This window comes from Lissotriton helveticus, chromosome 5_1, assembly GCF_964261635.1.
Source record: "Lissotriton helveticus chromosome 5_1, aLisHel1.1, whole genome shotgun sequence".
Lineage (NCBI taxonomy): Eukaryota > Metazoa > Chordata > Amphibia > Caudata > Salamandridae > Lissotriton > Lissotriton helveticus.
The window spans coordinates 1,351,811,040-1,351,835,196 of NC_136065.1; positions in this window are offsets into that span (position 1 = coordinate 1,351,811,040).

The window sequence follows — 24,157 nt, forward strand, 5'->3', positions numbered from 1 at the left end:
GCCCTGTTCCCATGATGCACTGGGCCAGGGACAGACTAATTTGCATATAGCCAGGTTCTGAGCTGGGATGGGGCAGTGAGATAAATAACGGTGATGGATCAAGCCCTGATCTTTGGACTGGGTAAGAGTGGTCTGCTTAATTCAGACACTCTGTTCATCACCACCCCCTTTTCTGTATCGTTTTTGGCCACTATAGGTGTGGCAGGGTATACTCAGACATGAGTCCCTTTCTCACTGCTCCATCAGGATTCAAGCAAGCCGGGCCGAAGAGGCTGAAATGCCAGAAACCGGTCCCCGGTAGCTTGTCTCCTTTCTGGTGAAGAATTGGCTTGGTAGTTTGGTCTGCCCTGTTCCCATGATGCACTGGGCCAGGGACAGACTAATTTGCATATAGCCAGGTTCTGAGCTGGGATGGGGCTGTGAGATAAATAACTGTGATGGATCAAGCCCTGATCTTTGGACTGGGTAAGAGTGGTCTGCTTAATTCAGACACTCTGTTCATCACCACCCCCTTTTCTGTATCGTTTTTGGCCACTATAGGTGTGGCAGGGTATACTCAGACATGAGTCCCTTTCTCACTGCTCCATCAGGATTCAAGCAAGCCGGGCCGAAGAGGCTGAAATGCCAGAAACCGGTCCCCGGTAGCTTGTCTCCTTTCTGGTGAAGAATTGGCTTGGTAGTTTGGTCTGCCCTGTTCCCATGATGCACTGGGCCAGGGACAGACTAATTTGCATATAGCCAGGTTCTGAGCTGGGATGGGGCAGTGAGATAAATAATGGTGATGGATCAAGCCCTGATCTTTGGACTGGGTAAGAGTGGTCTGCTTAATTCAGACACTCTGTTCATCACCACCCCCTTTTCTGTATCCCTTCTGAACACAAGCCTTTGCTGTCTGATTCTGGGTCTTCCTGTGGCAACGACACCGTACTCTCTGTGGTAACCCCACAGATGGCTGAGGAGCTTATATGATATGGCATTTGTCATCCCCTCTTAGAACAACCCTTGCTGGCTGACTAGGGTACCTATTCATTAAGCTTATGTTTTCCACAATTCAGTGTAGCCGGCCACCTGTTGCTTTACTGCCTTTGGGGTGGGGAGTTTATAGTTGTGGGTTGTTTTTTCCTTTTTCTTTACTTGTTTGAACAAGAACCTCGTTTCACATTGAAGAAGGGACAGGATGGAGGGCGTTCTGGGAAGGCGACAGGGGTCTGTCCCCCATGTGACTTTCATGGCTAAACCGCCAACAGTTACATGCCACTTCATACGAAGCATATGCTAGGAGAACCTTGATTTCGATAACCAAGCATACTCATTCTGTCATTGACAGACAAGGTAGATATGTGTTTCTTGATGGCCTATTACTGGGGTATCAGATGACAATAGGGAGTATTTATTAGGGGTGGGCGGAGAACTCTGTTCCCCCATGGAATGTGCAGAATTATGCCTGTTCCAGGCAGCCAAATCTCTGCACTCACGGAGCGGAGTTGGCCTCCTGTCCGCATCCCGCCCGCACTATTAAAACATTATAAATAAGAATTTAAAACACCTTACCTAATTGGTGGTGTTCCCGGGCTTCCCTCCTTCTCCGTTGCGACCTCTTCTTGAAAACTGCACTTGCGCGGGCACCCACGCATACGCAGTTTTCCAGACGAAGGCACGATGGAGAAGGAGGGAAGCCCAGGGACTTCGCCGACAAGGTAAGGCGTTTTAAATTCTTATTTATAATGTTTTAATAGTGCGGGAGGGAGGCGGGAGGTGAGTGGCGCATAGCGGAACTGCGCAGAGTGTGCGGAGATTGGTTCCACCTCCGTGACATTCCACGTAGCCCCACTATGCCCACTACGCCCACCTCTAGTATTTGTGCTCCAAACCAGGAGCAGGTGACCTCCTTCCAATCCCTTTCTGTACATTTGGCAGGAGTCCTTACTGACAGACTACTGATGGGAAGTGATTTTAACTGTGTGGCAGATGTACTGTTAGACCACTCTACCCCCCCACTGCTGGGAGCTCCAGCTTATAAGCTGGTGGAGGGTATGTGAGACTGGCTGGGCCACTGGCAGATAGGGATTACTCCTGTTACCCGCACATTCAAAAGCTCCCAACTCGGATAGACCGTTTTGTGTGTTTTCTTAGGCTCAGTCAACTTATTACTAATTCTCAATATCTAGGTCACACACTGTCAGATCACAGCCCTGTCTTACTGGGGTTCTGACTGGCGGGAGATCGACCTTCAATCCCAACATGGCGCCTTTATTCATTCTCCCTGAAGGACGCATGCTATTGCGAGTCTCTGCGTACTTTTCTCATAGCCAGGGTTCTGCATCCTTGAGTATGGTGGAATGGAAGACCTTTAAGGTTGTTGTGAGGGGTCATTTCCTTGGCTAGATGATTGGCACTCAAAAGAAATTGAACAGTGAACCCCAGGCTGTGCTGTCAGGATCATAAACATTATATTGCCAGAGCACATGAGGAGGAGGGAAGAACTGATAGACTGCTAGCATGGCTTATATGGCCTGAGTCAAGGGGGCCCTCATCACTCATATTCAACAAGGGAAATGGCAGCCACTGTACTTCCTCGACTCCATTAACACTGAGTTCTACAGATGTTACAATTCTTTCCCTGAACCTTTGCGACCAGAAAAACATGCTGCCTTCCTGACCGTCTTGACGTTGTGTAAATTGTCTGGGGATCAACGGGAGAGCCTAGGGAGCTCTGTGTCTATTCAGGAGATTAGAGTAGCTGTCAATGAGATGGCAATGGGTAAAATGCCAGGCCCAATTGCCTCTCGGATGAGTTTTATGCGGCTATGCTGGGAGTCTAGCCCCACAGTTGGAAACAATATATGCTGAGTCCTTACAACTTGGTATTTTTCCTGAGTCCACCAGGGATGAGGTTGTTATCCCCCTACCAAAAACCAAGACACAGGGATCCCGAGTTACTGAGTTACCCCCTTTGCATGTTGAATCTGGATTTCAAGATCCTTAGAAAGGTGCTGGCCTGAGTTATCCATAAAGATCAGAATAGCTTTATCCCTATTTGAAAGATCTCTCTGAATCTTAGAAGGCTAGATCAGATAATGTGTCACCCTGAGGCTCGGGCCTGCAGGGATGCTGTGCTAATGTCTGTGGACCTCAAAAAAGCATTTGACACAGTGCAATGAAACTTCCTGTTCGAGGTGAAACTGTGGATGGGCCAAGGAGAAGGGTGGGTTCAATGGGTTGAACTACTTTACACAGCTCGACGGATAGGGTCAGGACTAGCACTACATTCTCTATGCAATATGGGGTATGTCAGAGTAAGAGACATGGGTGCTCGTTGCCCCCCCTCTATTTGCCTTGGCTATTGAGCTCCTCGCAGAGCTCTTTAGACAGGAGGACCAAGGTTTTGGTATACAACTTGATGGAAAGGAACTGATCATTTTGCTTTATGCAGATTATATCCTTTTCTAGCTAAGGGATGGAAACACAGACATTACTAAGGCACTAGACATTCTAAGGGACTTTGAGACTGTGTCAGGTCTCTGAGTCAATGCAGCCAAGACACGTTTTCCCGGTCGCCCCTGGTGCGATGAGCCCCCTGGGCTTCTCTCTGGACTTGACATGGGCACCCAACTCCTTTCAAAATGTAGGGATCCAGATCTTCCACTCACTGGAGGACCTGCGAGAAGGTTATTTGGGGAAGTCCTGCTTCTCTGTTTGGTGCTCTCTTAATTTCCCCATCATGGCTTAGATTGTGGTGTCTAAGATGGTCATGCTCCTGAAGCTACTCTATTTTTTTGCTAATATACTTGTAGGGGTACCAATAGCCTCGTTTAAACAACTGACACCATGCTGTGAGACTTGATATGGAATGGTGGTTGTCATTGGGTATTGCTGGCTTTCTTCCAGCGCCCTCCTGCAGAGGGAGGACTGGGTGCCCCGGATTTTGAGCTACATTTATTAGCTTCTCAGCTTCAGTGGATCACATGGTGGCTCGACGGGGCTCATCAAGAACAGCTGGGGATGATAGGCCAGTCAGCTCACATGGGAACTTTACTGGTGAAACTGTTTTGCCCAGCAGTGACAATCACACTCCCAGGGGGGTTATTGTCAGTGGCTTTGAAATGCTGGCGCAGGTGAACCCTTTCTTTTTTCACAGCCAGCTAATTATCGGCCTGGACGGAGGCTGGGCTGGTGACAGCAGGGGAATGTTACCAACAGGGCACATTATTACCACTAGAAGACCTTATGGCTCAGTATGACTTGCGGCCGGACCAATTTCTTATGTATGTGGCATTGACGCAGGCATATCGAGATCTATGGATGAGGGAATGGGATGAACCTATAACTCATGTGGTCCTTCAGCTATCGGTTTCATTGGGCGTCACCAGACATCTAGTCACCTGGTTTTATCGATACTTTACTGAAATTACCCATAGCCCCCTTTCCACCCTACGGGGTAGATGGGAAAGGATCCTACAATGTAATGTTAAAGACCCTGAAAATTGCAGGATATTGACTTCTCCCCTAAAAAATTCTAGAAATGTGAGGTTAAAATGTACCCAATTTAATTATATTCACATGACATATATGACATCACATAGGATCCAGGTGGTGGATGGGTGTGAATTCCGCCCTGGCCCATGATGTGGACACTTAGATGTTGACTTCAAACATATGGTTTGGGGCTGCTGTAGATTGCGTCCATTTTGGGATTTGGTAATTGTGGCCCTGAACTCTACATTGGGCACTCTTTACCAATTTCTTTGGAAACTTGCAGTTTGGGGTTGTTTCCCAGAACTATGACATGAAAAGTGGGGATGCAATTTGTGGACCTGGCCCTGCATTAGCCAAACAGTTCATACCTATGGCCTGGATATCATTGACTGACCCAAAGGTAGAAACTTGACGACCTGTGGGCTAAAGCTGAGGAGAGGGCACTAATTAGAGAGGAGACTAGGGGAGTGAAGAGGCACACTATAGCCGGCTTATGGACTGAAGCTCTAGTGGTCTGAAAGTACCCTGATTGTGATTAGGGTGGAGAACAAGAGGCTAGTGATGTATCAATTGATGGAGGGGAGACAGATGCAGTGGGAGTCTTATTGGGAGATGGAAGTGAATGCTATATCTGAGGGGGGACCTGGTGACCATGCAACACGGACTCACCAGCCTAATGCCATTGTCAGTTGAGGGTGGGTCCCTCCACCTCTTAGTACAGGATGAGAGAAGAAACTCTAGCTGATGCAGAAACCTGTTGCCACACCCCGGAGGAGCGATCTAGGAGTGTGCTTCCGGTTTTGCCACTCACCCGCTAGCTCCATATACAACATTTCCATTCATATGCTTTGATAAATTTTAGCACTTGTCCAGTTGGGTAATCCACTTGTGCTTTTTTTTAAATTAGATTTTTTGTATTTTTGACTTTCTTGATTTATTACAATATTGGCCTTCACCATGAATGAAGTGTTTTCTTCTACGATGTTATCCACTGATAACCCCTTCATAAAAGCAAGAGATACCTCCTGTAAGCAAAACCCAAATAGTTATATTGTCACATTTGATATAATGAAAGATTGTAGAGGATGGTATGTCATTATTGAACCTTGTACTAAGTTAGATATACACTTGCACTCCTGGTATTCAAATTTGTGAGTTGTTGCGTGCTCCAGGGTGCGCACTCCGATGTGCACGTAATTAAATGACAATGTGCGTGCCCCTAACTTGGGGAAGGTCCCCTAGTCACTGCGATGTCCCCTATGGGGTTGTAAAACATATTTTTTTTAATTTGAAGCAGAAATTCCTTCGTAATTCTATTTCAATCGTATTTATTGCTTTTTCATCTAATAGAGTTATGATTCACTCTTTTGATCAAAATATTCCAATCCAAAATACATGTTTTAGTTCATCCAATGCATTTTGGCTAAATGAATAGCCTTCATCAGGGCAACATGATTCTGTAAACAAATATATATGTTCAATGCACGAGGACATCAGTAGGCAACAAAAGTGCTCACATATTGGGTATCTCCCCAAGATTTATACAAGAAGAAAAGTATTTATTTATGTTCATGAATTGATGAAGTTTTATTTATCATGACCATATGTATATTTACACGTTTTTTACTGTCATCATTACTGTCACACACTTATGTCTTAGACCTTTTTCCGCGCACCTAGCGTTATTTTAATTTATTCAACATCACTTTTTAGCCTTTTGAGTCCTTTTTTTATACTCACACCACTACTGCGTCTATCTGGAATAGTCCTTCGACTATGTTTTATTCAACACTACAAGATGGCCCCCATTTTTTGGCTGATTTCCACTTCATAGTCCATTGACTATGTTCATTGTTCTGAGGAATAGTGAAGGAGACTGAGCCCGTTTTTGTAAGCGATTCCAAGTAAGTGGTGGTGAACTTTGCTACGGTGCACGAGGCACGATTCTAGTGCACGTCTCACTTTGGGTAAAATCCTTAGAGTAAAAGCACACTGAGTGCAACATGCGGTTGAATCTGAGAGCGCTTCGTAAGTCCGATGCGGCGTATTCCTGTGTGTTGGCAGTACATTTTCACCCACATTCGCCATGAAGCTACGTTTATCTGGTGTTGATATAAAAGCAAAGCACCCATATGCGCATATATTTGACCGCTAGCCAAATCAATTCGGGACCTTATTCTCACGTTTTACATTTGTACAAAAGTCACTGGAAGAGCACGATATTCGCACGTCGAGCACTATTTTTCCGACACAGACATATCCATTTTTTTTATGATTTATCGGTAGACGGATGATTAAATTGTATTATTCATGCACTTGATCAGATTTGTTATTTTTGTCCACCACAGCATGTTGTTTTGTGAGCACTTTTGTTTGAAAGTTGACTACTGACGTCCTTGTGCATTGAACATATATATTTGTTTACGGAATCATGTTGCCCTGACGAAGGCTATTCATTTTGTGGTAAATAAATAAATAATACCTCTCTTTTTGACTAGACATATAACATAACAGATAGCTCAATAAATAAGAGTCAAGATTCGAGGTAGTAGGAGTTTTGCAGGTTTAATATAGCATAAGGACAGGAACAGGACAACCTGCATAGGAATAGGATGACAGGGCCCAGCAGGGGGGCCGGATTGGACTAGCGTGGCCCGGCAGCTGCCGGGGACTGGATCTGGAATGGCTAGCTCTAACTTTTAAATACAATACATGAGCATATATACATAACGCAAACACATAGCATTACATTGCAGTGGGCGTAGCAGTGGGTGGAACAGTAGGTGTGACGCGTAGCAGTCGCGAAAGATAAGGGTGAGAAGAAGGTGTAACAGGGCGTATACATAGACATGTGATGCAAACGTAACAGAATATGTCATGAATGGGGCGGAAACCATGGAGGGGGCTACCTGAGGAGCCGGGACCTCTAACCTAATGGTGCGCGCAAACTGGCAATGACGTATTACTAGGAGAAGCTGGGGGCTATGAACTCTGTGCTAGGAGCAGAGACTGAAGTCTGGAGGGTCGGAGCGACATGTACCTAAACCCTATCTAGTATCTGATGTTTAGGGAACATGTTGATATAAACTAGAAGTCAAGAGGGGAAAGGCTAACAGACTCTAAGACTGGAGCATGCATTATTCTACATGTAGTGCGTGATGAAGAATATTAAATGACCATTAAATACAGTATTTCTCTAACGTGGAGCCGGAAAGCTAGACAATGACGGAAACTATTGATGCGATTCAGTAGCTCAGGAATGCAGAGAAGGAGGGCTGAACTGATAACTGGAATCATAACATAGTCTTGGCAGACTCAGAGGCAGAGCCAGGCTGCACCGGGCACTGCGAGGCAGGAAGTAAGTGAAGGGTCGAGGATACAGGTGGGGGCCGTGTCGCTCCTCAGCGAGGGCTTCAGGAGACAGGAGCTGAATCTGGTGTCCGGGCCCTTTTGAGGCCTGGAAACGGGGACTTTACAATGAAATAACGTGCACACTGAGAAACGTGGCAACGTAACTTTACATAGGCCTTATATACGTAGTATTCACGAGAACTGGAAACTGACATACTAGAGGTGGACACAACTGTAATTGCGTCTTTTAATCGAACATGGGGAATAACATATGCATATTAATCATGCACACATAACATATGATGGATGACACGTAGGGACACAGAACATGGCAAAATTTACTTTTCCACATTCCCTCCTTGTCACTACGTTTCCATCAGGAAACATCAATATTCATGATACCATCTATCATTTCATACAGTATCATTTGCTCATCTCGAATTCTCTTAGAACGGGATTTAGAACGGGACTTGGGACTAGGAGTTATACTAGGAATACAGGATGTAGCACACATGCCGCAAATCGCAGGGCCACATTGTATACAGAGGCAGCAGCTGAATATGATCGCTACTGCAATACCTAGAAAGGACAATATTTTCCATCCCCATGCGGAAATTATATTCCAGAACCAACCGGACCATGTCCAGGTGCCTGGATTTTGGTGGATCAGATGGGCAATTTTATGGAGTCTGGTTATAGCGGAATAGACAGACGGCGCGTTATTTGGAATAAAAATGCAGCAACTGGATCCGATGACTCTACAAGCCCCGCCCCTATCGGCCAGTATGACGTCAAGGACGAGACGATTCTGCAAAACTACAAATCTCATAGCAGATTGCTCTTCGGTTAAATTACCTAGAGCAGAGGCAGTCTCATTTACTACAGCTTCAAGGGTTCTGGTTAATCTACGGATTAACTTACTATTCTGGACAGGGCCTATAAAGAAGAAGAAACCTTTATTGAAATCTGTATACTGTTCTAGAGTAGTTTCAGTATAATCGACAATTGGGGACTCGATCTCCCTTCTATGTCTAATGTGTACTAGATGTGTGTTTCTATGATAATCAGATGGGGCTAGAAAAACAGGTGGCAGTAGGAAGGCAATATAACAGGTTCCCTCCCAATCGAGGGGCAGACGAACATATGCGGTCTGACCACAAATAAAATATGAATGACGTGAAGCTTTGAAAATAGATTTCCCACTGTCACTATACTTGACAATAGTAGTGCAATCACTATGTCCTACATGTACGGAACCATTATTTCGGACACATAATTCGCCTTTGACTGGTAGTACTGAAATAGCGGGTAAGTCTGGAGTGGTATCAGACTGAACATTCAGGACCATAAAATTCGACGAATAGTTACCTAAATTGTAAACTTCATTCTCTAGATCTAACCCGGTTCTGTGAGGGAGACCTTGCTTGTCTGGGAAACATGTACTGTTAAGAAAAGACATATCTGTTGAGGATGACGTTAACGTGGACCATGCCCCACACGAACCATTATGTGAAAAAGGATAAGGAAAGAGTGGCAGAACTCCCTTCGGTGTCTGGAAAGGGGGGAGTCGACCACACACCCAACAATTAGTGGCATTGCTGGTCTGGTGTGAGTAATGTAACATACGGATAAAGGAGTTATTACGCATAGCGAGGCGGTAAGAGAGTTCATGAGGAGGCAGATCACTAAACGTGTGCTCTGCTGTAACATTAGAAGACTTATTTACATGTGAAACTGAGAAACACAGATAAAATGCATAACTAGTGCAGGAAATCAGAATGCTGAGAAACAATATGAAACATAGAAAAACAATACATCGGATTGAGTTTTGACTGACTCTCTCACTATGGGGGTCTATTTTATACATGTCAGAAACAGTCTAACCGTTTCACCTAGGGGAGGACTTAGACAATCAAACTGGCTGACTTATTTTACTAGACCGTAGTTTCTGTTTATACTCCTGCTGCGGAGTTTTCTCTAGCAGGGGGGGTTTTGAATCAATGTCATTTGCGGGACAGTCCTTGAGAACAATGCTTTGGCAATCCTTCAAATCCTGGGAAATGTTCTTTAAGACGGGTTTCAGTCCATTAAAAAGTTTGACATGAGAAAGGTGTACCCAGCCTTTGCGTCCTTCCAACTTCACGGCTGTACGGGTAGTGAGGAGGACCTGTCGGGGCTCTTTCCATCGAGGCTCCAGCGGACTTGATCTGTCAAAGTTGCGGACCATCACCATGGATCCTGGAACGATTTCATGCGGTGCCACCTCGGTATTGTCTGGAAATGCGGCGGCAACCTGTGAACGACATGAGTTGAGGGCAGACATCAAGGAAGCTAGGTAATCTGTCAGCATATTACTTGAAACATCGGTAATACTTCGGGGTCTAGGAGTACCCCACATATTTGGGGGGCGGCCGAAAACGACCTCATACGGGGACAGACCTGATCTGGAATGTGCGACCATGCGCATGTAAAACAGAGCGACTGGCAGAGCTACTAGCCAGTCCACACCTTTTTCTTTACAAACTTTGGCGATGCGGATTTTCAGGGTCTGATTATGTCTCTCAACGAGACCGGCTGCTTCAGGATGGCGTACACAATGGAACTTCCACTGGTACCCTAACAAAAGGGAAACGTGCTTCATTAACTCTGAGGAGAATGGCTGGCCGTTATCAGAATATACGACTCTAGGGAGTCCATAACGGGGGAAGAATTCACGAACCAACTGCTTGGCAGTGGTCGTGTCTGTGTAATCTGGGACTGGATATGCTTCTGTCCACCTGGACAAAGCGCATACAACTACAAGGACATACTTGAAACCTCGACATCGCTCCATCTGAATATAATCCATCTGGAGGACTTCAAAAGGGTGGTCAGGGGGCTGGAAACCACCTTGTTCCACCGGGACACTTTTACCTGGATTAAACTGACAACATATCATACAGGTACGGACTTTCTGCTTGGCTGCAGCTCGTAAATGCTTGTTGAACCAAATGTTCTGGATACTGTCTAACATAGCTTTTTCTCCTAAATGTGCTGGACTATGTGCGGTATTAATAATGACTTGAACCATAGAGTCGGGGAGAAACCATGCGGTTCTACCCTTTGTTAACCATCCTTGATCTGTCTGGACCCCTCCTTGTTCGTACCATTTCTTGATTTCATCGGGAGTAGCATGTAACTGTATGTCTATGACATCTTGAGTAGGGTCCTTAACTGTCATACATGTAATCGGATCTGGAGTATGTGTCATGTTAACTGGAATGTCTGGAGTCTGGGCTGTAAGCTTGGCTGTGCGATCTGCTAGATCGTTACCCTGGGATATAATATCAGTGACTTTCGTGTGTGCCTTGCACTTCATGATGGCAATGGATGTCGGTAAATGTATAGCATCTAATAGAGCTTGGATAAGGAGACCATGCTGAATCTTGGTTCCATGAGAAGTCATGAAACCTCTCTCCTGCCAGAGCACTCCAAAGTCGTGTACGACTCCGAATGCGTAGCGTGAATCTGTGTAAACATTAACTTTCAGGTTCTTGGCGTGTATGCAGGCTTGTGTCAGAGCAACTAGCTCTGCTGCTTGAGCGGACAGAGTGTCAATACGGTGTGTCTTAATAACGTCAGTGTCAGTAGTCACTGCATACGCGGCGACTAGATCTCCTGTACTTGTTCTCATGCATGAACCATCCACATAAAGTGTCAGGTCAGGGTTTGGGTAATGGAATATCTGTCAGATCTTGCCTTGGTTTTGTCGTAATGTTAACTACTTCCACACAGTCATGTGTGTCAGGATTTGAATTAGCGGATGGTAACAGTGTAGCAGGGTTCAGGACGTTGCAGCGTCTGATTTCTATGTGTGGCTGGAACAGTGTCAATTCATAGCCTGTTAAACGTGCAATTGTCAAGTGCTGAGTTTGTGTTCGATTTAGAAGAACTTCTACGGAGTGTGGAACCTGTACTGTCAGGGAGTGTCCTAAAACTATGGAATCACTTTGACTAATAGCTAGTGCTGTGGCTGCAACTGACTTGAGGCACGCAGGCAACGCCTGGGCGACTGGATCTAATGTGCTCGAAAAATAAGCACAGGGCTTGTTTTGTCCTGCTTGATCTTGTGTAAGAACAGATAATGCTGTACCTTCACGTTCTGTGACGAAAAGTGTAAAAGGCTTACTGTAGTTCGGTGTGGCTAGAACTGGAGCCTGGCATAAAGCTTTCTTTAACTCGTTGAAACTAAATGTATGTTCAGATGTCCAAGGGAGGACAGTCGGTGCGGCTGCCTCCTGTGTCGTTAACTGTATCAGTGGCTTGGCTAGAAATGCATACTGAGGAATCCATTGTCTACAATAAGAAGTAAGGCCGATAAAGGCACGTACCTCCTTCTGGGTCTTGGGCTGAGGAAGACTCGCTATTAACTGGATACGGTCTGGTGTCAACTGCCTACCCCTCTTGGACAGTAAGTGTCCTAAGTAGACCACTTGCTGGACACAGAATTGAAGCTTCGAAGGGGACACCTTGTGCCCCATCTCGGCTAGGAAATACAAAACTGTTAGTGACGCTCGCTCGCAGTCACGTTCAGAACGGGCTGTGATCAGTAGATCATCGACATACTGGAGCAGGGCAGTGTCAGTTGGCATGTGAATGTTGTCTAGTTGTCTCTTAAGTGCTTGACTGTAAATACTAGGACTTTCTGTGAAACCTTGAGGAGCGCGTGTGAACATATAGCTCCTTCCATTTAAACAGAATCCGAAAAGAAACTGGCTGTCTGGATGAATTGGAACACTAAAAAATGCGTTCTTGAGGTCGATTACAGTAAAGAACATGGCTTCGGAATCAATGGCTGTCAATAGGGAAGAGATGTCTGGAACAACTGGGTACTGCGGAATAATACACTTATTAAGCTCTCGTAGGTCGATCACTAATCGATATACTGGGGGTGCATTTGGATCAGTACGTTTCATGACTGGAATGATCGGAGAATTGCATACGTTGGAGTCAGTTTCTACAACTACTCCTTGAGCGATGAGCTCGTCAATAATTTTGGATAAGGCTGCTACAGCCTCAGGTGGCAATCTGTACTGTCTGATTCGTGGTAACACTACACCTGGTTTGAGAGTCACACGATGGGGTGTGATTTGCATGTACCCTACATCAGTTGGACCTTGCGCCCATAAATGCTGCGGAACATTAGACAATCTGGGATCAAAATCACGTAAAACATAGTGACCCTTAAAGTCACGTAGGAACAGACGTATTCCCTCTGGGGAACAGCATATAACTGCACCTAACTCTTTCAGTGTTTTAATGCCTAATAGATTTTCTGGACATGACTTAGTAAGTAACAGATCAGTAGTACGGGACAATGGACCTACTTCTAGAGTAACTGGCTTTGAGATCTCATTTACGATAGGCTTTCCTGAAAATCCAAGGGAAACATTTCTAGAGCCTGAGAGCGGAGCCCCTGGAACTTCGGCGTGACTAATTGTGGTCCTACTTGCCCCTGTATCAATCAAAAACTTTCTGTCTTTCCCTAATACTTGACTATGAACATAGGGACCCTCTTGATCTACAGGTATCTCGATGAGAGGCAAGCCTACCTCCCTCTCTAGGCTGTTTCATGAATATTGCTGGTATTCTGGATACTCGGACTGTGCATACTGGTACATCTGCTGTGTGACATGCTGTGTTGCAGCAATAGGCTGCGGTACTGTAACTGTCTGTTGTGCATTCTGTGGCTGAGGAGTCTGTGAAACTTGCTCTTGTCTAGGCGGACGTGGTCTTTCTTTTGTTTTACCGGTAGCTATGTTGTGTTTCAGAACTGCACACTCGTTTATAAAATGACCTGGCTGTTTACAATAGTTGCAGTTCCCTTTAACGGGAGCTGCAGGATGATTGACTTGATTCGGACCCCTCTTCTGACTGTCTTGAGGAACGGATTGTGCAACTAATACTTTCATTTTCGTGTCTTTCATACGTTTTCTCTCGTGTTCTTGTTCTTCCCTGATTCTATTCTGGTGGTACTGGAGCATCTGGAGCATCTGGGACGCAGTATTAGCTTGCCAGGTACTTTCGACTTTCAGAACTCGATTTTTAACTTGTAGACTTGAATTCTCGACTAATTTAGTAACAAAGAGATGAGGGTATGACTCGCTACTTGTCTTGAGACCACTATTGATGCTAAAGCATTTTTCAAACCTAGAATAAAAATCACTAATGTCTTCTTCTTGTTTCTGTTTACAGGCTGAGATTGCATCCCAGTCTTCCTTTTTCGTTGTTAATAATCTGGGTAAAACTTGAATCAATAATTCTGGTAATTCTTTACATTTCTCTCCTAGACCGGTACCTGGTACACGTGACTTATCTTCTGCTTCTAGAACTGCCCAATCTATCTTTTTCTCTCCCACCTCCCATTCTTTTTCCTTTAGCTTTTCATACACCCCTGCGGGCAACAGGACCTTTAACATTTTAATGATATCTGGGTAAGTGTATTCTCCCATACGGAGCATGTCTTTTAATTCTCTATGGAACCCTGCTGGATCTTTGTCATGACAGGGAATTAATTTCTTCATTTCGAGGAGTTCCATCTTTGTAATCGGGGTGTAAACAAACACTCGTTGCATTTCACCGTCCTCTGTCTTAACTTGATGCACTTCTCGTAACGGGTTCTGTCTTTCCATGTAAAATGGTTTACTTTCTGGGGGTGAGACATGAACAAAATGCGGGTTCAGAAACGTTCTATATTTGTGGCGCTGTTCTAGAATGACACTAATTAAATCGGTACCTAAACCTCTCCATCTATACTGGAGTAACTCGTTCAGGATATCGTGTAACGGACCTGGATCAGAGTGCTGACCCTCATACAGAGTAATGAGGTGCTGGATCATATACATACCCACCAGTCGTTGCTCGGCTGGGGGCAATTTCAGAAACATTTGTGCCACTATTTCGTCTGGAAAAGTGGTAGAATCAGTAATCCATCGGACTGCTGATCGGACTATTTCTTGTTCATGCATAGTACTTAACTCACTGTAACCGATTCGTGATTTCAGAATGTGATCGGTAGCTTGAAACACTTGTTCTAGGGAACCTTGTTCTGGTGCTGAATGATGGAAAATTGACTTGTGTTCTAGGCGTAAATGGCGATCTGGAAATCTAGATTTTCCTACATACGCTATCCTGGCGGTATTCTCGTCGTCTTCCTCTTCAGGATCAGAGTTACTTTCTTTCTCGCTTACTTGTGCTGCTTTACGTTGTTCGTGTATCTTTATTATTTCTCTACGGATTTTCTTGTACATACTCTCCATGGCACTAATGGTATTGTGCTTACCCTCGGCTATATTATCACTCCACTTTGTCAGGATTTTCATTTCGGCCTGATCTTTAGACGGGTAATCTTGTTCTCTTATTAGACAGTTAATTAAAAACTTTAATATCATACGCTGGATCTCAGCTTTCCTTTGAGACATGGCATCACTAATACTTTCTGGATCATCCCCTGTACGGATGAAACGATATATTCTGTCTAGATCTTCTTTCATATTGGGTAGGGTGACTAGATACTCGGTCACCCTCCTTACGCGTTCCTCAATATAAAACCATATTATTCTCGCCTGGGACTGGGTCATAGGCACATTCGCCAAGGGCTTGCCTGATTTCTGCAACAGACTTATTACTCTTGGGAGTACGCTGTGATGCTTGAGCATGTAATTCGAGTGCTGATAAACGCTTGCGTGGCGGCGGGGTTTGAGGAGGACCTCCTCCTGCGGCCCCTAGACTAGAATCGTCGACTGATATTCTTCGTGGCGGAGCGGGAAATTGAAATGCTGGCTGGACCGGGGGTACCGTAGCAGGTACTGCATGGGGTGCCCCGGTGTCTGGAGGAGCAGGATGTGCCTGATTTACAGGGACTGGCGGAGCGCGAACAGGATTTGCATATTCAGGGACTGTGTCGTCCAGATAGGACGAAATAAAAATATCAGCTGCGGTCGGTTTGTGACGTAGCTTGGTCGGAACTAATGGTGGCGGAAAATTACTGGATGCCTCCGGGGTCGCTTTTGGCAAGCCCTCGGCAAGAAGAGGGTACATACCCTTAATAAGGGCATTCCTCTGTCTGTCTCTCTGTTCAGTTTTGACTTGTTCACCTATCTCGATTAATTCTTTTTCTTGGGCTCGCTCTTGGGATTCTCTACTTAATTCTGATTTTCTGATTTCTTTTTCGGTTCTTTTATGAGCTTCTTTGCGCCATAACTCAATGGCATCTTTCTGTGATTGTCTGGCTTTCTTTTTCCATAATGCCTCTTCTACTCTCATGATGCACTCGGCATCCCATGTACCCGATACGGGCCATCTATACTTTTCCTCTAACTGTTTGGTATACTCTACCCATAAATCTAGATATAATATGGCACTTATGCCATGTTTCTGATACATAAAGTGACCTGGACTGTCCCTGGGCGGGACGGGAACTGCTGCTTCCAGCAGACCCTTTCTAGTTTTCAACTGACGTAACTTGGAAAATATGGGCATGACTGAACTGTAATCTAGACACAATACAATACACAAGGAACACGATACTTATTCCCCATTCATACCACGACATTGAAATACATGAAGAACATTTAAAATAACAGTTCGAACAGAATACTACCTGGAATACGGAACACAGAATACATGAATTTTCTCGAGAACAGAACTGACTAGAACAGGAACTAGATGCACTGCTGAAACAGTACGAAACTTACCGGTCTCATAAAGAGACACGTCAGGACCCGCATCCACCGAAGTGGACACTTCGTTTGTGGGACTGTGTACCACCAACCCACGGACCAGAGTCAATTAAATTGACCCTGTCTAGATACCACCCCAGTAACGGTACTCACCGGGCAGCAAGAACAGAAGGCCTCGGACTGGACTGGACTGCTACGACGACGGACGCCGAACTTCGGACTTCGGACTTCAGTTACGGGTGGACCTCCGGATACCTCGGACCTTGGACTCTTGGCTTGGGCTCTGGTCGGGACTCGCCGCGTTCCTCCACCGTCTCGTCTGGATGCTGGACCGCCTCCTCCGTCTCCTCCGTGGGCCTGAGGGATACTTGAGCAGAAATATCTGCCACTGCGCAGAAGAGTTCCGTCACGACTGCAGAGGGTCAGGGGGTCAGCGTGGCTTCACCGACGCGTGGGGAAAGGGCAAGTCCCTATTCGGGCGCCATTATGTGGTAAATAAATAAATAATACCTCTCTTTTTGACTAGACATATAACATAACAGATAGCTCAATAAATAAGAGTCAAGATTCGAGGTAGTAGGAGTTTTGCAGGTTTAATATAGCATAAGGACAGGAACAGGACAACCTGCATAGGAATAGGATGACAGGGCCCAGCAGGGGGGCCGGATTGGACTAGCGTGGCCCGGCAGCTGCCGGGGACTGGATCTGGAATGGCTAGCTCTAACTTTTAAATACAATACATGAGCATATATACATAACGCAAACACATAGCATTACATTGCAGTGGGCGTAGCAGTGGGTGGAACAGTAGGTGTGACGCGTAGCAGTCGCGAAAGATAAGGGTGAGAAGAAGGTGTAACAGGGCGTATACATAGACATGTGATGCAAACGTAACAGAATATGTCATGAATGGGGCGGAAACCATGGAGGGGGCTACCTGAGGAGCCGGGACCTCTAACCTAATGGTGCGCGCAAACTGGCAATGACGTATTACTAGGAGAAGCTGGGGGCTATGAACTCTGTGCTAGGAGCAGAGACTGAAGTCTGGAGGGTCGGAGCGACATGTACCTAAACCCTATCTAGTATCTGATGTTTAGGGAACATGTTGATATAAACTAGAAGTCAAGAGGGGAAAGGCTAACAGACTCTAAGACTGGAGCATGCATTATTCTACATGTAGTGCGTGATGAAGAATATTAAATGACCATTAAATACAGTATTTCTCTAACGTGGAGCCGGAAAGCTAGACAATGACGGAAACTATTGATGCGATTCAGTAGCTCAGGAATGCAGAGAAGGAGGGCTGAACTGATAACTGGAATCATAACATAGTCTTGGCAGACTCAGAGGCAGAGCCAGGCTGCACCGGGCACTGCGAGGCAGGAAGTAAGTGAAGGGTCGAGGATACAGGTGGGGGCCGTGTCGCTCCTCAGCGAGGGCTTCAGGAGACAGGAGCTGAATCTGGTGTCCGGGCCCTTTTGAGGCCTGGAAACGGGGACTTTACAATGAAATAACGTGCACACTGAGAAACGTGGCAACGTAACTTTACATAGGCCTTATATACGTAGTATTCACGAGAACTGGAAACTGACATACTAGAGGTGGACACAACTGTAATTGCGTCTTTTAATCGAACATGGGGAATAACATATGCATATTAATCATGCACACATAACATATGATGGATGACACGTAGGGACACAGAACATGGCAAAATTTACTTTTCCACAATTTAGCCGAAACGCATTGGATGAATTAAAACATGTATTTTGTATTGGAATTATTGAACCTTGAACAGTCTGCTGTATACTGGAGATTTGCTGTAACTTATACATGCACACACACTTGTAACTGTCTTTTCTAAAATGCCAATAAATGTTTGTTTATAAAAAAGGAATCACTTTGAAATCTGGTCTAGGTTTGGTACATCATTTTGCAACACTGATGTAGTGATGCTCGGTTCATCATCATAATTACCACTCTTCTTTTAGTCTTCTCAGCTTTTGTTTGGAACAGGAAGCTACGTTTCAGGGTTCCAAAACATTTCATCTGAAATGTTTTCAGCAGCCAGTACGACTTATTCACATCTGGTCAATCAAATGTTGGTTATATGCCTTCGCTTGGTATGATCCTTTAGAATCAATGGAGTAACCCAGTGTCCCTCAGAACCAGGTATTAACAAGAAACTTCAAGTGGTTCTGTCGGGGAGAAACCATTTGCTTAACACATGTAAAGAATTATTCTGCAAAGCTAAAGTCTAATACATTCTTTTTTAGACTTTTAAATGGAAAACACGCGAAAAGAACTAATCATTGTTTCAAAGTATAGAATTTACTAGTTCATTTCATGGCTGTCATTTCTTATAAATATCAACATATAAGTGACATGTAAATAAAGTGAATAACGTGAACAAGGTGATATGAGTGACAATGTGATATATTACATAAACTGTACAAGTATCTACAAAAATGGAACATAAAAAAGATCTGCCTTATCAAGTTATTTTTATATTCCCCTAGCCCTTTTATTCCATGTTTTTCTTGGGGCTGAGAGAATTGTGGGCATGAGCGGCAATACCCGTCAACATTTTTCCCTGGGGTATGTGCAACTGAAATGCTTCACGGTGAGTCTGCCTCTGGATTAAAAGCAGTGAAGGACAGTCAAGACCAAGAAATGGTAAAAGCTCATGCTAATCAAAATTGCAATAGTGATGGATGGCATATGTCCAGGAACATTCATCAGGTATGAAGGCCTGAGATAGTTCTTTTAAATTCTATTCGGAGTTTATGGGTAGTAGTGTGAGGATTACCACCTGAACAGTCAGAGCAAAAGATCACTAACCAGGTTTGGATTTTGTCTTATGAATCAGAAACAAGGAAAAAAATCAGCTACTCTCTCGTGGAGTCTTTGTATACGTACACAGTGAATGTGAAGCCCTCAGCGTACCGAGAGGTATGAGTCCGCAAAATCTCAACAGAATGTGGAACAAACACAATCAACATATGTTTCATTACAATCCCTTCACTTTGTTCAGCTGTACTGCAAAGATCTGCAACTGATATCAAACTGCCAGGAAGACTTACAGAAACCAAATACAACACTGTTGATAGACAAGCCATTGGTCTCCTAATTCCTCATTTTTTTTTGTGTTACAATTGCATGTGGCATCCACCTATTTCATGACAGAAATGGTAAAATTGCAAATTATAATCAGCATTCTGGGGGCGGGTGCATTACATAGTGGCCCATACATTGATGTTTGGAGGCAGGAAGGCCTGCCTCTCAACATCCTTCATCAAATGGTGCTGGATGTTTGATGTCACCATGGGCCAACCTTACTAAATGTTTTGCAATTGGGGAAACGTTTGGAATCTACTGAAAGTAGTTAACAATTGCCGGGAACATCCTCACCTATCTTTGGCTGGTAGGAGTATCCATTTTCAGAATTGCAGAAATGCATTGTTTTGAGACTTTTCTTGTTCCTTTTTTAATGTGATGACTAAGATAAATCACTTCCCTTTTACATTACTACCTTTTTGTTGAGGAAACCTTGTGACGATTGTCAGCTCTATGATTGAACAAGGCAATTGTGTCAAGTTTACTGTCTCCTTTGATCTTAGAGGTGACCAGTAAGTAAGTCTCTCCCCAAAAGGTTCAGAGAACTCGAATCACACAGAATGCTCCATTGAGCCTATTTCGACAGGGACATCTGCTGTCCTAACTAACGTTCTGTTAATTACTGATTCCTACAACTTGGACTTCTCTTCCCATAAGGGGTAGTTTTGGAATCACCACAGAATGAACTGTAGAGCGGGCAGTGCCCTTATCTATCAGGCCACTCTTTTCTACTTCCAGTACTTCCAGTACTACTCCAAGTAAGCAATCCTCCTTCCCATCAGGGATCGTCATTGGGAATTATTCTCTGGAGAAAACTGAGGGAAATCGTTCGTCAGATTTAGTAGATTCTGTTGATACCCCAGATTATCTGGCATTTTGTTTTTCACATTATGCTGCAACAGTGGGACTGTAGGCATATTCATGAAAAACTGTGTCCGATCATGCATGTTCTGTTTAGGAACGGATTGCTCTGGGGCCAATGACTGTATCGGTGTCTGATTCATATTTCTTTGCATCTGGGAAACAAAATCATTCTGCTTTCATTCTGGTTTTTGTCAACGTTTCCTTTTCTAGTGCCTGATTTTATCACAGAAATGAAAGCAGTACTCTTCTTCAGCATGTCAACATTTGCATTCATTCCCCATGATTTTCACAATCTCTCTTCCACGATTCTGCATTTGCATCATAGCATTTTCACATCTTGCATTGAGGATTGCACATTCATTACAGCATTGTCAGATTGTATGTATCCGAAGTTAAAACCCATCAACTGATTAATCCATTCCTCTCATAATACTTTGTCTGGGCAACCATAAGCTTCTCATTGATTCTTTCTTCTTTGCATCAAACCAATCAGTACTGTATTTGGTAAATTTTGTGATTTTAACTATACTTTGTCTTTCAGCATATCACACTCTGCTGAATAGGAGAACTTGGCTCAGGATGCAAACATATCACAAACGTGGAAACAAAACCACTACCACCATCTTACTCAGGATCTTTGCCTCCACTGTGCTTCTTAAAAATCTGCATAATTCTCTCATAGCAGGCATGAACTGACTCATTTGGCTCTTTTGAGGATCTCAAAATATTTGCCCAATCCCAATTAATGTCTTTCTCTGGCACCTTCTTTTAATATATATATATATATATATATATGTACTTGCAATCTCGAGTACATTGGGAGCACTAAGCTCCCTGTACATCAACGAATTCTCCAGCACATTCGTGCTATTGTCAACAGTGACAACAATTACCCTGGAGCCAGGCATTTTCGGTCGGTACATGATAACAAACTCAAAGATTTTGAGTATACTGTTTTATGTTCGGTACCTCAGCCCAGCCGGGGTGGGAACCGCATGAAGCTACTGAGGCAGAAGGAATCACATCTCATACTGTCCTTAGACACTAAGGCCCCTAACGGTCTTAATCTAATGGAAGACCTGAGCAATTTTTTATAAACTGGCCGATCTGTTGCTTTATCTCTCGTTCTTGAAAATCCTAAGGGTGTCCTCTACTATTGCTGAATACCATCATGTTTTCACATCTCGGTTGGCCGCTATGGTGTGACTGCCTGGATTTAGTCACCGGCTGGTGACTATTTCAATTGTATACTAATGAAGAAAAAGTATATGGGAATAGAGTGATTCGTTTTGCTATTTCCACATTATATTCTATCAGTAAGGAACAAGACTGTCATTAACCTGTCTTCCTTTTTGCTATGCGCTTTTTGTATATATTTTTATTTTATGGGTTAAAACTTTAATCGTTTGTGTTTTTTTCACACATAATTTGTCACTACAGCTCTTTTTACAGGTTATTTTCTTTGTGCAGACAGTACATCTTTTTGTTAGCACCATAATGTGATCATTGATGAATTTTGGAAATAGGCATTATGTCGTAACATTTGATATGTGTTTTTCATTTAATTATTGTGGAGACTTGTGATTCTTTCTATTTTATGGCACTATGTCGTTATTTTTTTTAAAGCAATCTTTAGTTTTTTCACAATGTAAAAAATTATCCTTGAAAGACCATTTATGTATTTGATTGTATTATTTATTGATGAATTTCAAATTCTATGTTTGAATGACCATATATTCATTTGATCACATTACTCATTTATGAACTGCAAATTGATTTTGTAAATACTAGTCTGTCTTCTTACAGTTTTGCACTTGTATATAAGTTAGTCTGTTCACTATTTCTATCATGAAATGCAGAGAGGGCGTGCACATTTTTTTGTATTGTCCCACCTTTATTGTTACTATAAATATTCCTTAAGTGCTCTGAGCGCGCTATGTGAACAAGCTCCCTAGTGGAGTGAAACGCGTCATCTCTAATTGAATAAATCGTCATCCTGCAACTCACTTGAGGAGTGACTTTTTCTTGGCTTGATATTCGCTGCATTGTGAGGGGCTTTTGGAGGTCCAGACCTATTGGGTTCCGCCGACCATTGACGGAACAAAGGACTGTTTTTTCATATATATATATATGTATATCCAGGATCCACTCTCCACATTGCATCCATCCAACGCTCACCACAATTGAGAGAAACAGACTATATTACCTACTGGCGGTCGCCAGTAGGTAGTTATAGTTATATTTAGGATCGTTTTCCATAGGAAATCCGCAACATTCTATTGGGAATAACTTTGGCGCCAAATGAGGGATCTGCCTGTAATTTTCCCTAACTTTGCCTCGCTGCGCTCCGCTCCTTCCCTGAAAGTTTCGGGGGGATGCGTCAAGCGGGGGCCGAGATAAAAGGGGGGTCCCAAAACGTGTTTTCCCCATGTTAATTTCCATAGGGCGGTTGGACTCACTTTTAGCCCAAACGGCTGAATGGATTTCCACCAAACTTGGCAAAATTGTAGGGACTGGTACCCCGATGTGCCTTTGCTATGTCTCAAGATATATGCTCCAGTGGTTTTTACGAAAATTAACATATTGGGCTACATTGGGCTATATATATGTTAGAGCCCAAATGTAGCCCAATGTAGCCCAATGTAGCCCAATGTAGCCCAAAGATGGCCACCAGAGACAAAAAAAAAACAAATGTAGCCCAAATATCAGCCAGATGTAGCCCAACTATAGCCCAATGACAGAATGTCCCAGAGTGTTCTAAAGAACAACTAGAGCGCTAACAGTCTGGCACACCTGAAGTCATCTTGATTGGAATAAAGTGTTAACACTTAAAACATTTAATTTGCAAAGGAACAAAATAAGGGGGTTCATTTTGCCATAGAAATTATGATTAGAGCTGAAGAAAGAAAAATTAGGGCACATTTTGAGTGACTTCTCAAATCCTCTTATATTTCATTAAAGAAATTCTGATATGCAGTCTCCCAAGATGGCCACCAGAGACAAAAGAGCCCAAATGTAGCCCAAATATCAGCCAGATGTAGCCCAACTATAGCCCAATGACAGAATGTCCCAGAGTGTTCTAAAGAACAACTAGAACGCTAACAGTCTTACTTATGACAAAAGTATGGCACACCTGAAGTCATCTTGATTGGAATAATGTGGCAACACTTAATACATTTAATTTGAAAAGGAACAAAATGAGGGGTTTCATTTTGCCATAGAAATTGTATATATATATATATATATATATATATATATATATATATATATATATATATATATATATATATATATATATGTATGTATGTATGTATGTATGTATGTATATATATATATATATATATATATATATATATATATATTCACTGAAAAAACCATAGGTTTCACACCAGTTATAGTTAGGAATTAGCATTTAAAAAACCTATTAAATTCACTGAAAAAACCATAGGTTTCACACCAGTTATAGTTAGGTGGAAATTTTAATCGCATAAAACCATTAAAACTCCCACGTTATAGTTAGTTGGACTCACTATAACTTGCGCGTGCAATGCACTGCTGATGACGTCACATATTACATCACTCATGACATGGTCAGTGACATCACTCATGACATCACTGATGACATCTCA